We start from the raw sequence: 16469 nt of genomic DNA, 5'->3' as shown, positions 1-16469 counted from the left end.
GACAAAGGAGAAGAGGTGAGAGGAGACGCCATCCACTAAGGAATAAGCCATGGAAGAAGGAGCTTCACCACTAAGATGAGCCTTGGATAAGAAGCTTGGAAGGATGCTTCAATGGAGGAAAAAAGAGAGGGAGAGAAAGAGAGAGGGGGGAGCACGAAATTGAAGGAATAAAAGAGGGAGAGAAGTGGAACTTTGAAGTATGTCTCACAAGACTTTCATTCATCAGTTACAACAAGTGTTACACATGCTTCTATTTATAGACTAGGTAGCTTCCTTGACAAGTTTTCTTGAGAAAACTTCCTTGAGAAGCTTCTTTGAGAAAACTTCCTTGAGAAGCTAGAGCTTAGCTACACACACTCCTCTCATAACTAAGCTCACCTCCTTGAGAAGCTTCCTTAAGAAGATTCCTAAAGAAATTAGAGCTTAGCTACACATACCTCTCTAATAGCTAAGCTCACCTCCTTGAGATGAGAAGTTAGAGCTTAGCTATACACCCCCTATAATAGCCAAGCTCACCCCCATGACAAAAAACATGAAAATACAAAAAAAATTCCTTACTACAAAGACTACTCAAAATACCCTGAAATACAAGGCTAAAACCCTATACTTCTAAAATGGCCAAAATACAAGGCCCAGACGAATGAAATACCTATTCTAATATTTACAAAGATAAGCGGGCTCATACTTAGCCCATGGGCTCGAAATCTACCCTAAGGCTCATGAGAACCCTAGGGCATTCCCTTGGATCTCTAGCCCAATCTACTTGGAGTCTTCTACCCAATGCCCTTGCGGGGTAGGATTGCATCAAAACACACTGGTAATCGATTACCAAATCATTGTAATTGATTACAACATTTTGAAATCAATTGGAACGTTGTAAATTCAGTTGAAAGCTTTTTGAAAACCATTTTGCTACTGGTAATCGATTACAATAAACTGGTAATCGATTACCAGAGAGTAAAAACTCTTTGGTAATAGGTTTTGTGAAAAATTCATGTGCTACTCAATATTTTGAAAAACTTTTTAGTACTTATCTTGATTGAGTCTTTTCTTGATTCTTGAATCTTCAACTTGATTATTCTTGATTCTGGAAACTTGATTCTTGATTCTTGAAATCAAATTTCCTCTTGATCCTTGAAGTGTTCTTGACTCAATCTTGAAATCATTCTTGAATGTCATCATCTTTGTTATCATGAAGTGATCTTGACTTTTGAGCTTTTTGCCATCATCTTTGTTATCATCAAAACTTGTTGAATCAATCTTGATTCATCATGAAGCTTGCTTCTACAACAAGTAGAGGGTACATCTACTTGGGTTGTTGAAACTGAAAGCAAGAGAGGGTATATCTCTTGTGGATCAGTTCAAGTGGAGGGTACATCCACTTGGTTGTTCAAAGAGAACAAGGGAGGGTACATCCCTTGTGAATCTTTTCTTGTAAAGGTTTTTACAAGTTTGAAAAGAAATCTCAAGGACCGCAGGTTGCTTGGGGATTGGATGTAGGCACGGGTTATTGCCGAACCAGTATAAATTCTTGTGTTTGACTTCTTCTTCCCTACACTCTTTAATTTCCGCTGTGCACTTTAATTATCGCTTTTACTTTTGGTTAAGTTTCTATTTCTGTTCTTTACTTTCTTAACATTATAGTAAAAGCCTAATTGAATCTAGTAACATTAAGAAGAATAGATTTTTAATTAGTAAAGGTTCATTAATAATTAATTCAACCCCCCTTCTTAATTATTCCGAGGCCACTTGATCCAACACTTTCACTTCACGTGTCGTCTGATGGGAGATGGAGGATCAATGGCTGTATTAGTGATCCCTGATTGACTTGCTTCATCCAATTATTTCTTTTGCTTATGCTTCATCAACTTATTTTCTAGAAAATCATAGCCCCCACGAGACAACATGTGAGGGGTAGTGTTTTGTTTCTAAATGGCCTGTGCCTTCTTTCGAACATCTTGTGACAATAACACATAACAGTAAGTTGACAATAATATGTAAATATGATGATTTAAAAATAATGAAAATCAACTAACCTGCCATGAAGGCTTTCTATGGCTCTGACAAAACTGGGTCCACTTCTCTTTGCTTATTCCGTACTTCTCATCATCTTTAATATTAACACCAATTGTTTTTCCGTGTAGAACCACTGACCATCTTTCATCACAAGGATGTTGAACATAAAATACATGTTTAGCTTGTTCGACCATGATGAAAAGCTCATTCTGATAAGCAAGCTTCTTTAGATCTACCAAAGTAAATCCAAAATCATCGGTTCACACCCCGATATTGTTATATACCCACTTACACTTGAAAACACAAACACTAAATTTTACATAATTAACCTCCTAGATTTCTTGAATGACTCCAAAGTAAGGCATGGAAGCTACACGGGGATTGTCATCATGTACAATAGCCAAGTGTTGAGATTTAGCCCTTAGACTTACACCACTATTTTGCATTGTGCCCTTTTGGTCTTATGATTTCATGTAAAATGAATACTTGTGGATATTGTATCCTTTTCAAGTTATAACATTTCTTTTAGGCCCATCTGCTTACTTCCTTAATGTTTCAAATGCATTATGGTCATCGAAGATTATATCTTTAAACCAATTTAGGAAAGTCTTGTTATGCTCTTTCAACACCCTATTCTTGGTCATTTTTGGGTTAGTTTCCTTGACTAAAGCTTCATTACTGTTATTCAGTATATACAAATGAGCTTGTTGCAATTCTTCTAGAGTTGGAGTGATAACATGCAGTCCTCTTGAACCCTTACCTCCCACTCTCTCGTCATAGAGATACTCCAGAACCCCAACAAGTTTTGCCTTTTCCATGTACTCAGAACAAAACTCAATAGCTTATTCCCTAATATTCCTTTCAACAATAGATGCTTCAAGACGATGTAGATTCTTTGGATACCCTTTTAAGATCTTCATGTATCTCTTAACCGAGTACATCCACCGCAAATAAATGGGACCACAACATTTAATTTCCCTCACCAGATGAACAATTAAGTGAACCATGATGTTGAAAAATGAAGGAGGAAAATACATCTCCAATTAACACAAGATAATAACAGCCTCATTTTCCAGCTCATCTAACTTGAGAGGATCAATGACTTTGCCGAATATGACATTGAAGAAAAAACACAGGTGACATGCTTGACTTTCTTAGGCAAAATGTCTCATATCGTCATAGCGAACAATTGTTGCAACAAGACGTGGCAATAATGAGACTTTAAGCCAACTAACTTTAGATCCTTCAACTGCACAAGGCTCTTAATATTTAAAGAGTGTCCCTGTGGCACTTTGACACGGTGCAGACACTGACAAAAAACTTATCTTTTCCTTTCTGGACAAAGTATGACAAGCTGGAGACAAGTATATTTTCTTACCATCAGACCTTGGATGTAACTGGTCTCGTATACCCATATCAACTAGATCTTGACAAGTATTCAAACCATCCTTTGTCTTGCCTTGAATGTTAAGAAGCATGATGAAAACACTATCACAGACATTTTTCTCAACATGCATAACATCAATACAATATCTAACATCTAGATCAGACCAGTATGGAAGATCAAACAATATCAACCTCTTATTCCATATAGAAGTTTTACTTTTTTCCTTTTTTTGGGTCTTTCTAAAAATAGTATTGATGTCGTCAACCCGCTAAATAATCTGTTGACCAGTTAACGATATCGGCGTGCTATCATGCTCTTGACTTCCACTAAAAGCTTTTTTCAATCGCTGTTAAGGGTAATAAGCTTTCAGAAAGCGTCGATGCCAAGTGTATACTATTTTGCTTTCATGTTTCATTTGTACATAGCTTTTGTATTCTTCACAGATAGGGCATGCATGATGACTCTTAACATTGTATCCAGTCAAATTCCTGTATGCTGGAAAGTTGTTAATGGTACAAAATAGAATTTCACACAACTTGAATGTTTCATTTTGATACCCATCGAACACAATAACCTCCTCACCCCGCAACTTTGTCAAGTCTTCAATCAAGGGACTGAGATAAACATCAATTTCATTTCCTGGTTGTCTTGGGCCCGATATCATCATAGACAACATCACCCCGCAACTTTGTCAAGTCTTCAATCAAGGGACTGAGATAAACATCAATTTCATTTCCTGGTTGTCTTGGGCCCGATATCATCATAGACAACATCATGTGTTTTTGGTTCATGCACAACCAAGGAGGCGAGTTGTGAATTACTAGCAAAACAGGCCACAAACTGTGTTGAGTGCTTAAACTGGCATACAGATTCATTCCATCACTAGCAAGTCCAAGCCTAAGATTTCTTGCCTCTTTGCCGAATTCCGAATATACACTATTAATCTTCTTCCACTAAGAGGAATCAACCGGATGGCGGAGCATTCCATCGCAATTTCTCCCATCTGCATGCCATGTAAAGTCTTTTGCGTCATTTGCATTAGCGAACATATGCTTAAACCTTGGAATGATCGAAAGATACCATAACACTTCATTGGGGGGCCTTTCTTAGTGCTTTCATCATTGCAACACCTGGGGAAGTTATCTATTTCTTCAAACTCATTTTTGTACAATATGCAATCATTAGGACAAGCATGAATCTTCTAGTACTCCATACCCATCAAACATAGTATCTTCTTTGCCAGATAGTAACTTTTTGGCAAATTTTTTTCCCTTGGAAGCATATCCTACACCACCTGAAGAAGTGAGGTGAAGCTTTTGTCACTCCACCCATATCTGGCCTTGACATTAACCAGACTTAACACTGCTGACGACAACGTCAGAGACTTCTTGCACCCCGGATGTAAAGCCTTCTTTGAATCTCTTTGCAATGTATCATACATAGGGACATGTGCTTGGTGAAAAGATTCTTGTCCAAGATCACAAATCCTTTTCTCTAAGTGATCTCCCATTTGTACATCTACCAATTCAGATTGGGACTCCCTCTGCATGTCTGTCAATTCACCATGCTGTATAATTCTTCTTAATGTCATCATATAATAGATGTTCTTATATGTCGTTGAATAGTTGTTGTCTCTCGTTCAAACAGTTTATACAAGGACAAAATTATTTTCCATCCTCATGCGGTTGACTTCTTTCAGAGGCGAATTTCAAGAATTGTTCCACGCCTTCCTCATACACAGGGCTCATGCGACTTGAGTTCATCCAACTTCGATCCATCTAATTGATAACTCTATGATACTCACAAAGTTTTTCGATGCATGAAAATCTCACTTTTTCATTAAAGGTGTGGCTCTATCCCATTCGGGAAGACATGCTTTTATAGTACATTCGTACGTCAAGGTTAAGTCTCTTTTCTTAAATTTGAAAAAATTTTGGTAGCATTTCGCACTGATCTCCACGTACACGACATGAAAGCGATGATATTAATTCCACGAAAATCAAGTATGCATCCAGAGAACAAAGAGAAATGCATTGTATCGAAATATGACTCTTCCCAAATTGTCCAAACGGATAATTCAAGATTCAATACAATGATTAATGCAAACTGTCCTCAAGAATCATTATATTTAATCTCAAACGGGAATCTAAGGTTTACTCATGATGAACAATAATTATATACATGTGATAATGACAAAATTCATTACTAACATAAAACAAGGTAAAAAAGGAGTCAAGAAAAAAAAGCCTAACAAAAGTAAGAAAGACATTTGTACCTGTGATAATGGTCACTAAAAGTCTCTAACAATGAATATCGTGATCACGATGCGAACAACAAAAGTAAAAGTGCCTACAAAATTAAATAAGTAGTTAGCCTTAAGTCTACTTGACTTTACTTTAGGCACTTTATTATCTTATGTCTAATGGGAATGATCATATTAATAGACTATATTTCATTTGATTCTATCTTAGTATTCAAGTCTCTAAATTATTGGGCATAAGCATCTAAATCTAATGATCAAATATTTTACCAAGTTCATTTGGCAAACAACATTCTGTTTTGAATCATGACAAATTTAGGCCTAGGAAGCATGCATAAGCTATGTTATGATTTAGGTAGTGTGCATCACAAATATTCCAGATTACACCAATAGTTACAAACAACATGTTTTTCAAAATCACAAGTCATAACAACCTTTACAAAGGTCTACAACAGTGAAAGCACAGGTCAAACATGGAGTAGCAACCCAATAGGGAAATAGTAGTAGAAACTCGACTCTCTTGTCTCCAAACAAAGATTGCTTACAATGGTTAATTCAAGGATTGTGATATTATAGGAGTTAAGATGATACACAATTATTGATGATAGTTGATGAGCCAAAGTAGACACTTAGAAGACAAACTTTATTGAAGTTGTTATAATAATTTTAAATAGAGATAATTAACTTGCTTCGTACACATTCTACTTTTAGGCTTTTATATAGGAGGTTGTCTTAGCATTACATTTCTTTTCATCATTTTTTAAAATTAAATGACTATAAAACAAACCATAAAAAACCCAGGTCAAAATGCCTTGCCTATTTTACTGACCATTATTACTTAAACACAATAACAAAAGCAACCCTAGAAACTCAATTTTTACCAAGTTTAAGGTATGGCACAAATAAAATAAAGAGATAGAATGTAGTAAATGGAAGACTAACTCACAAGTCTATAAGCAAGGTCTGTAGGGCCCAATCTTTGGCAAATGCTCACGCAATGCTTCATGGTCACCTGCAAATCATAATGGATAAACAACATTACGACAATGTAGAATATATATTTCATGTTCTACTAATTTCAACAGTAATTCCAAACTATTTTTGACAATAAACTTCATTCAAACTAACTTTAATGTAAGATAGTGTTTCATCAACAAAAGTAAAACACAACAATGAGGGCATCCCAACGAGTTATCAGATAACTAAAAGAAGAACAAACATTGGAGGACAGTCGTGACTGACGGAACACGACGATGAAGGCATCACATAACAAGCATCCCAAACACGTACTAACGCTGGTGAACAATGACGACAAAATCGACAGATGGCGGTGAAAGTGATTGCGTGATGTAACACCCTGATATATATATATATATATATATATATATATATATATATATATTATTAGTAATTATGTTTGATGTTTGATTATTTGTTGTGTTATTTTTATCCGTAATTATTGTCAAGGAGGTTAATTTAGTTAATAGAAGCGTGTGGGTAGATAAGGATCTAGCTTCTCAAAGAAGTCTCTTGAGAAAGCTTCTCAAAGAAGCCACGGGGAAGCTTCTTGAAGAAGCCTCTTAATGAAGCTTCTTGAGAAAGCTACATGAAGCTGCCTCGGTAAAAACACTACCCAGCCTTCATTAACCGTTGGATCTTCTCGATATTTTAGTCTGCAGCTTCACAAGAGAATTGTCCACGATCTGACCGTTGGGATCTTTGAGAAGATATATGGAGTGTGCTCGAAGCTTCTGTTCCCGAGAGCATTTCTTATTTAAGCATTTCAACCTTTGCTTTCGTGTAGCTTAGGAAAAACGCTATTTCTTCTCCTTTCTTTCTTCCAAAGCCATTTCTAATGTCCCAAGCACTTTCTCCATCACCCACAGCCACCATTAGCCACCACAAACTGCCGTTGTTCTCCGTTGCAACCCCACACTAAGAGGAACCCTTCGACCGAAGCGGAATCTTCCAACTTGGCTTGCGGTTTTGGTAGAGAACGAAACCCTAATCTGACCTTTCGTTTTCTTTCGAGATAACCATGGTTCTACGCTTGTTTCCTGTTAGTTTCATCTTGTCTTTGCATCTTTTCTAACTTTGGAACCACCATTGCATGTCTTATGCTTCCTTTGAAAAACCTTAGAGAAAGAGACTTTGTTAACGTTATCCTTTCATGAAATGCATGTTATTTTCGTAACCTACACTGAACCCCAGTCACATTGGTGTGGTCAGAATTTCCAAATGATGTTCCTTTGTAAAATCCGAAATGCTCTCAGCTCTTTCATGTAGTGACTGTAGACAAAGGATCAAGCTGAATGTTTTGATTATGCCAAAGTTTCACATGCGTCTCAAAGATTTATTCAAGACAAAGAAATTAAAGATATTCAAGATGGATGATCAAGACAAGTCTCTAGTCTTAGAAAGGGTATATTAAATAGGAGGAGAATTCCAATTGAAGTAGCAAAAGGTTTGGCCAAGAAATTTAAGTTAAAAAGCCTTTTTCAACAAATTTACTCTCTGGTAATCGATTACCAGTGGCCAAAACTGATTTACAACAGCTATTAAAATTTGAATTAAAAATTTGCACTGTGTAATCGATTACACATATATGGTAATCGATTACCAGCAGTTTCTGAACGTTTTTAATTCAAATTTTAAAGCTTGTAATCGATTACACACATACTGTAATCGATTACCAGAGGAGTTTTTCAGAAAACATTCTCAACAGTCACATCTTTTAATTGATTCTTGAATGGCCATCAAAGGCCTATATATATGTGACTTAAGACACGAATTTGCAGAGAGTTTTGATTGCCCAAAAAGTTTTATCCTCTCAAAAGATTAAGAGAGTTTTTCTGAATTGAAATGTCTTATCCTCTCAAAGATTCCTTGGTCAAACACTTGCATATTCAATAAGGAATTGTGATTGATCTTCATTGTACAATCTATCTCTTTCAAGAGAGATTTCTTCTTCTCTTCTTCTTACTTCTGAAAAGGGATTAAGAGACCGAGGGTCTCTTGTTGTAAAGGAATTCTGAACACAAAGGAAGGATTGTCCTTGTGTGTTCAGAACTTGTAAAAGGATTTTACAAGAGAGTGGAAAATCTCAAGTGGGTTGCTTGAGGACTGGACGTAGGCACGGGAAGTGGCCGAACCAGTATAAATCAAGTTTGCATTTCTCTCTTCCCTTAAACTTCTTTTATTTATTACTATTTATCTTTGGTTTGAAAGAAGTTTATTTTGAATTGTCTTTTGAGTAATTCATATTAAGGGTGCATTGTTAATCTAAAAAGAGAGAGTAAAATTTTAATTGGGGAATAGTTCTTGTTATCTTAATTCAACCCCCCCTTCTTAAGATAACTGAGGCCATTTGTTTAACAGTGACGTGGGTGTTTGACCTAGAGCACTGTTACTAGCTTTGTTTTCTGAAATCCATACTAAGTCTCCTTCATTTTGGCATGGTAGAGGCTTGTGTGGAATCGACGAGCATGTGCGAAATGCGATTTGTTGTTGATGTCGCTATTAAGGATTTTAATTTTTATGTGATGATAATGATAATTATGATGATATTGATTTGAGATGACGTTGTTAATAAAAATCATGTCAACATGAATTTTTATTATTGATGAATATGTGAATATGAAATGAGGTTGCTGCTGTTGTTGATAACGTCATTGAGATGATATGATATTTTATGTTGTGAATGACATGGAAATGGAATATTGATTGATGTTGGAAATGCATTGGCATGTGCATGTTGTGTATGTTCGTGGGGGGCACTGTGGACTGACCTTCTAGGGTCTTTGGCACCAGCTTTTGGTCACGTTCATACGTTGGATGTTGTGTATGTTTGTGGGGGGCACTGTGCACTGACCTTCCAGGGTCTTTGGCACTAGCTTTTGGCCACGATCATACGTCGTATGGAGTGTATGTCATGGGGGGGGTATAGTGCACTGACCTTGTCGGATGGCACAAACGTGGGTAGCTAGTGTGGTTAGAGAATCTAAACATTTATGAGGGGATGCTTAGGCGCTTTAATTGGTCCATGGTCTTTAGCACTTGCTTTTGGCCGTGATCATAGCTCATACGACACAAGAAATAGAGTAATTGTGGCCAAGTGTACTTTGTACTAGGGGGCTGTCACCTGGTAGAGAACACCTTTGGGCTCCCAGGCTGATCACCTATGGGAGGGGGGTTGTTACGTGCACAACCGGGTGGTCTCGACAAACTCAGCACAGTTCCCTAAGTGAGAGTGTTGTGTGGACACGCTTAGGCTATTTCCTGAGATTTGGTTGTTGTTGGTACATACCACATTGCATTTGAGTGTTGAGTCAGGTGCATGCATCATTTTGTGCAGTCTTGATTGGGTCCATGGATGGATGATGAGTAATTGTTGGATGTGGATGATGAATATTTGTTGGATATGAGTGTTGAATAATGATTGTTGTGTATGCTCATCATGTTTGCCTATGTTCCTTGCTAATTGTGGTTATTTGGAATTGGTATTGGTTCCTTTTATAATGAACTCACCCTTGCAATTTTGTATCGTGTGGTTGATACCTGTGATGATCACGAACCTTGTTCGTGGGAGCAGAATGACAGTGGCAGGGTGCAAGGAGTAAGATTCTGGTGAGGAGCCGCCGAGCTGACGTGATGACGTTGGCGTTATTTTGGGAGAGAGTTGTGTTTTGTAATCAACTCCTTCGTAGTTGGTTTTTAGGTTTTATTTTGTTGAGTTAAAGATGTAAAACTGGGATTTTAATTATATCTATGAACAAATTTAATTTTCGTTATGTGTATGACGTGCACCGAATTACTGTTTCTATGTAATTATGCATATTCACTTAAGTAATGATGTGTTGTTGGATGAATTTATGTTGTGACAAAATCAATTCTATTTTCATAAGCAAAAAATTAAGGGAGTTATTTTTATGTAAATTGAAATTATCGAATATTAGAGTGTGGATACCGTAGCGACGAGGTTGGTCATTACACGTGACAGTGGTGAGAGTCACCAGTGACGAGAGTGACAATGGTGATAATCGCGAGCGATAATAGTGAGAGTGCTTAGATGATCTGGTGAAATGGGGGTTTGGGATAGTGAGCACGGAGCGTGAAGAGTTTTGGGTTTTTAATTAACTTAAAACACAACATTGGTTTTTTAAAAAAACTGGTGTTAATTACCTCATGTTACTTACGAGTATGCCGATGCATTTTTGTTAACATCGGTGTTTTCTAAAACTGATATTAAGCTAGCGATGTTGAAAACAATATTTCTAGTAGTGAAGAGCTTGAAGAAGTTGTCTTTTGCATGCCCTCTCTTGAGTGATATTTGTATTGGTTGTTATATTGAATGTTGCATCTTAGTCCATATCATATCTTTTGTGCATCATACATCATCATGTGTGAGTGAGAAGAAAATTTCTAAAGTTAGAAATTTTCTTCAAAAGGTTAAGACTCTTTGTTTTAATCGATTACAACCTTATTGTAATTGATTACATAAGTTATCTTAAGCTTGCAAAGTTATGTCTCATATCAGTTCAATCGATTACAACCTTTTTGTAATTGATTACACAATTGTTTTCGAGACAATGACTGATTTATTCAGGAGTCTCTGGTTTAATCAATTACCATGTGATATAATCAATTATTTCTCTTTCTATAAGTGTTTCAGAAGAGAACAAGAACACTTTAATAAATTACTTTGAGTATCTAATCGATCACATCGTTCTTGAGTTGTTTCCAGTTTTTGGAAGAACACTTTAATCAATTAAAAAGATAGTTTAATTGATTACTTCATTGAGTTAATCAATTACCCTATAGATTTAATCAATTACAGGCGGTTATAATTGTTTTCTCTATAAATAACCACCTTGTGTTCTCTCATATAACACAAATTTTTTGAGCTTTTGAAAAGCTTCAATCACGTGTTCTTACTAGTTAAAGAAAGAAGAGAAGAAAAGTGCTAGTAACTCATAACTTCAAATCTTTTGATTATGAAGATCTTTTGTGATAACTGAGTTGTGTTACTTTCTTGAGTTCAAGAAGCCACCTTATTCAGTCAATCAAGGGTTTGCGTAAAGGATTGATTAGGTTATTTCTATATTTGACTCTAGTTTTTGGTGTATGGTTTTACACATCTTTTTGTTTGAGCATGAATTTTTGAAGGCATGCTATAATAGGTGTTTCTAGTTTGGGCTAAGGGTAGGTTTCTCTTAGGCTCTTATTTACAGAGGACCTTAGTGTTGGGTGCCTGAGCCTCTTTGTTTGGGGTGGGAATTGAGATTGCTTGTAAGAATTCTATATGCATAGTGAAAATCTAATTTGGGTTTTGGATTAGATAACTAGATTAGCTTCTCTAGTGATATAGAGTGAGCCAATATAAAAGGTTGTGTACTTCTTCTCTTCATCTTATCTTTCTTTCTCGTTCTGATCTTATTAAGTTTACTAAAGGTTCAAGAAAATATCTTTGAGAAAGAAAGAGCAATAACAAAGGATCTTGTGTAAAGGGTGTATTGATTTAGTATTGATTGAGTTTGGTTTATCAAAGTTTTGTGATACGATCCACGCAAAAGAAATTTTTGCAACTCTAGGCTTAAAAGTTCATTTTGTTTTGAAAACCAATTCAGCCCCTCTAGGTTTGTGAGTACCATCATCTTTTTCAAGAGTGTCATAGGAAAAAGGAGAAAAGTTCTTATATAACAAGAATGTGTACCCCCTTTTCTTTGGATAAAGCAAAATATATATTAGTTGATGGAGCCTATAGACAATCCATACAAACAAAAAGCAAATAGAAGTGGAAAATTCAATAAAAATAAAGAAAGGGAGATAAAAAAATTCAAAATGTAAAAATATAAATAAACTGACTAGTGAATAGACTTGTCGAATTTCAACAAGAGAAGAGACATTGGGGATATAATTGAGGCCAACCAATATTTGACAAGTGCTGTAACTAACAGATCAGTAGGTAAACTATCATTTATTAAGTGGTTGTATTTAGGGGCACTGACACTAAGGAAACAACAACTTTAAGGTTAGGAGTAACCTATTTGCCATTATATTTGTAGAAATTACACTTTTCTACATCATACTTTGTGGCTAGTCTCCATATAAAAATACAATATTCAAGGTAAACTATTATGTAGTTTTTGAACCAAATCAACTTACATTTCTTAGGTCCAAAAATCCCTCTAAGTGTTATAATTTATTCAGAGACTTGTGTAAGGTTCAACAAAAGAAGGTTGATTTATTCCAAATGCAGGTAGTAGCATATATAAGACCACAAGTTCTTTTATAGATTTGAAATCAAACCAAATGTTGAAAATATAAAGATCCTTCGGTTCACACTTGAAATTGTGCTTCAACTTAAAGACTGCATGTGGAAGGGCCATACGTTTGAACATAATGGTATCAGTACCAGATACATAGAAATTGTCCTTAATAGTTCCTCCTTATCTTTTGCAAAGATGACTAAATAAACAAACACTAAGAAAAAAAGTGCATATATCAGTATATGGCACCATATACTTAAGCATCTCTTTTCCATTTGAAATTTACAAATATGCATATATGGGAGTAGATGCATCAAGTGCATTCACAATGCACTATGTCTTGCACATTATTAGAAAAACAACAATCGTAACCTAAATATTAACATCACTGTCTTCATAATCTTGAACTGCAATTTGGATACGCTATAGAACATCAATTTTTTTGAAATTAAAAGCCCTCATGGCCTATTTGTAATCTTTTCCTTCCCAACAAAACAAAAAAACTAGTTGAGGTGTAGTAGTGTATGTAGGTGCACATTTAGCCTTTTTTTCTCTCTTTCTCCCTAAATGATTGTGCTTCTTCTTGTTGTGTATTATAGAGTCGTTCGGGATTGGAGTTGGACCACTTCAGATATCGGTGTGAGCAAAGTCACCCTCACGCTCACACCCTGCCAAATGCTGCTGCGAAAAATTCCACAACAATGGACCAACCTCAAATCTTTTTCAACCTTAAATTCGACCTTTCAGTCTCACATCATTACACTCACACTACTAAAAAAATTATCTTTTACAATGTTTCTTTTATGATGGTTCTATAGAAATAGATGTTGTAAGTTAAACGGTGGTATTTTCATAAATAACTATAAATTTTTAAAGATGGTTTTAACAAAACTGTCTTTGAAAACACATTACGACATCAGTTTTTTCAAGAACTGACATAGGATGCGAGAATACAAAGAAAGTTTCAGAAAACCATCTTTGAAAGGAATGGAAGAATGCGTATTCTAGAACATTGGGCTGGGTTTTTCTCTTTTCTTTCGATTCCAACAACACTTAGGGTTTTGAAATCGACCACACCTTCTCCTCCCTCTTTCCCCAACAGCTAAGGAGATTCAGGCCGTGCTCGACGATAGTGGCCCCGTTCTGGCCTCCAACGGGGACGCCGTCATCTTCCTCCCTTGGTTTTCATTGATGCAAACACCTTGACTTCTCCCCCCTCATGCGCAGCCTCTGCTTCTGCCTTTGGCAAGCATGGAATGCAACGATCCCAAAGTGGTGTGTCTCTTTATCTAAAACATAGATCTTGTTCTCCACTACTGTAGGCTCTTCCTTAGAAACCGAACCACCAAGGTAACACTCACCTTCACGTTTTCCTCCATCACAGTTGCTGTTATGTTTCTGTTTGTAAGGTGTACAACGATTGATCTCAAGGATAGGACCAGCTTCCAGAACAAGAAGAACAATAAGAAGAATCAGAAAAAGTAGAGAGCCAAATCGGATGTGATTCTGAAGCTAAATTATGGCATCATTCTTGGCCTGATTGTGATGAGGTTCTTCAAGAGGGTGGAGAGGAAGCTGCTCAAGACGTTCATTTAGAAGAAGTACTTGGATCCCTTCAAGACAAGTTCCCAAATGGAGCCTCTCTTACCATTCCTTCTCGTCATGAAGGATGTTGATGATGCCATTGCCCCCAATCTCAATGAGGATGACATCTCATTTTGTGCACTCTGTGATTTTGAGGTTCTTCTATTATGGTCATATCATAAACTTCTCCATAAGCACTTGAGGTGAAGACAATTAGAACGTAAAATGTGTTGGACAAGTGGCCTCGGTTATCTTAAGAATGGGGGGTTGAATTAAGATACAAAAATTATTCCCAATTACAATTTAACTTTCTTTTTGAATTAACAATGCACCCTTAATATGAATTACTCAAAAGAAAATTCAAAAATAAACTTCTTTAAAGCAAAAGATAAATAGAAATAAATAAAAGAAGTTTAAGGGAAGAGAGAATGCAAACTCAGATTTTATATTGGTTCAGCCACCCCTTGTGCCTACGTCCAGTCCCTAAGCAACCCGCTTGAGATTTCCACTATCTTGTAGAAAGCTTTTTACAAACTCTGAACCACACAGGGACACCCTTTCCTTGTGTTCAAATATCCTTACAACTGAAGAGACTCTCGGTCTCTTATACAGATCTGTTTGAATAAGAAGAAGAAGAATTTTCTCTCTTTAAGAGAAGGATATTACAATTGAAGATCGATCAAGATTCCTTATTGAATTTGCAAGTGTTTTGACCAAGGAATATTTTGAGAATGATAAGACAATTTGGTTTTGAGAGGATAAGAAAATGTTATTCAGAAAACCTCTAAGGAATTTCGTATCCCAAGTCTTTAAAGGCCTTTGATGGCCATTCAAAAACTTCCTGAACAGTTGTGACTCTTGGGAGTTATTTTGAAAAATTCCTTACTGTGTAATCGATTACAAGCTTTTAAATTCAAATTCAAAACTTTCAAATTGTTTTAGAAATCAATTTAGCCACTGGTAATCGATTACATCCTCTGGTAATCGATTACCAGAGAGGAAATATCATATTTCTTAAAAGATAATTGTTCTTAAAATACTTTTGTAAAATATACCCTTTAGCCAAACCTGTGCAACATCAATTAAGGAATTTTTTCTAAGATCCTAACCAAGTACATCGTTCTTCTTGCATTTCTGAATTCTTGACTTGAATCGCTCTCATCTTTGGCATCATCAAAACTTCATATCATATATGCTTATACAATTTCCCCCTTTTGGATGATGACAATAATCTGTAATCAAGATAAACGATATACCATTGATAATGCATGCTCACAACCCTTACTCCCCCTTAAGATTCGAATTTATGCCTAAGTTCATCATAAATTCTATCCTTAAGTTCTCTCCCCCTTTGGCAACATCAAAAAGCCAAAAATGTTAGGAGAAAGGAACTAAGACAACAGTAAAATCATAGCACAATATATCCATAAACTGATTCAATCCATAGAATAAACCAAACAAGTCCGAATCATCCAAATCAAAGTCTAAAATAACCAAACACAAACCAAAACATAATGGTAAACATCCAAGACAACCATAACAAAAGTACTAAGCAATAAAAGCCAAAATACAAGGTGAAGGAAATAACCATAAAGCTTAAGGAAATAAAACATAAGAAAGATAACTAAGAGTTGGCCGGGGGATCGAAGCAACACCTGATGAAGCTCATATCATCTTCTAGCCTAGTGATACGAGTATTCATCCCATCAAAGTGAGTATCTATCTCATCAAAATGCTCACCCACAAATGCTCGAAGATCGTGGAGCTCTGTGAGGACTTCAGTCAGCAGAGAAGAAGAAGCATCCCTTTGTGGTGGAGGAGATGGGGTACATTCATCAGGAATAGGCGGTGGCAAGTCTTGTTTGTGAACCCACTGACCATCAACATCCTTCCGATAACCAAAGGAAGTAACAACACTGACATCAATGGAGAAAGACCTTTTAACCTTGACATA

The 16469-nt window shown here is 36.2% G+C and overlaps 1 non-coding gene and 1 pseudogene across 1 annotated transcript; both read left to right on the top strand.

Annotated features, from left to right (window-relative positions):
* Positions 1–7637: 7637 nt before the first annotated feature.
* On the top strand, positions 7638–7719 carry MIR10413A (microRNA MIR10413a). Its single transcript, NR_161674.1, has one exon. It is a non-coding gene; the product is annotated as a microRNA MIR10413a (primary transcript).
* Positions 7720–13926: 6207 nt separating this feature from the next.
* Positions 13927–16469, top strand: part of LOC100778429 (protein S-acyltransferase 18-like) — a 64194-nt pseudogene continuing 61651 nt past the window's right edge.

The sequence above is a fragment of the Glycine max genome, chromosome 2 (genome assembly GCF_000004515.6).
Source record: "Glycine max cultivar Williams 82 chromosome 2, Glycine_max_v4.0, whole genome shotgun sequence".
NCBI lineage: Eukaryota > Viridiplantae > Streptophyta > Magnoliopsida > Fabales > Fabaceae > Glycine > Glycine max.
Note: the sequence above shows the minus strand (reverse complement) of the source record. Positions and strands in the feature narration are given on the sequence as shown.